This window comes from Sapajus apella, unplaced genomic scaffold (genome assembly GCF_009761245.1).
Source record: "Sapajus apella isolate SASKATOON/1434 unplaced genomic scaffold, GSC_monkey_1.0 scaffold21, whole genome shotgun sequence".
Lineage (NCBI taxonomy): Eukaryota > Metazoa > Chordata > Mammalia > Primates > Cebidae > Sapajus > Sapajus apella.
In genome coordinates this window covers 5,365,992-5,366,482 of record NW_022436961.1, presented here as the reverse complement: position 1 = coordinate 5,366,482, position 491 = coordinate 5,365,992, and positions in this window count along the sequence as shown.

Here is a 491-nt window from a genome sequence, read left to right as displayed (position 1 = left end):
CTCTACATTTTTTATATACTACACATTTTCCCACATTTTTCCACTTATAAACATTTTCCTACTTTCTTTTTTACATGTGCAAATATATAAACATACACATTTACATGTAGGATACCCCTTTTAATTTTCTAAAGCAAAATAAGATCATATTCTGTACCTTGTGCCCTTCCTTCCTTCCTTCGTTCCTTCCTTTTTTCTTTCTTTTTCTCTCTTTCTCTCTCTCTTTCTCTTTCTTTCTCCCTTCCTTTCTCTCTCTCTCTTCCTTCCTTCCTTCCTTCCTTCTTTCTTTCTTTCTCTCTCTCTTTCTCTCTTTCCTTCCTTCCTTCTTTCTTTTCTTTTCTTTCCTTTCTTCCTTCCTTTCTTTCTTTCTTTCTTTCTTTCTTTCTTTCTTTCTTTCTTTCTTTCTTTCTTTCTTTCTTTCTTTCTTTCTTTCTTTCTTTCTTTCTTTCTTTCTTTCTTTTCCTTCCTTCCTTCCTTCCTTCCTTCCTTCC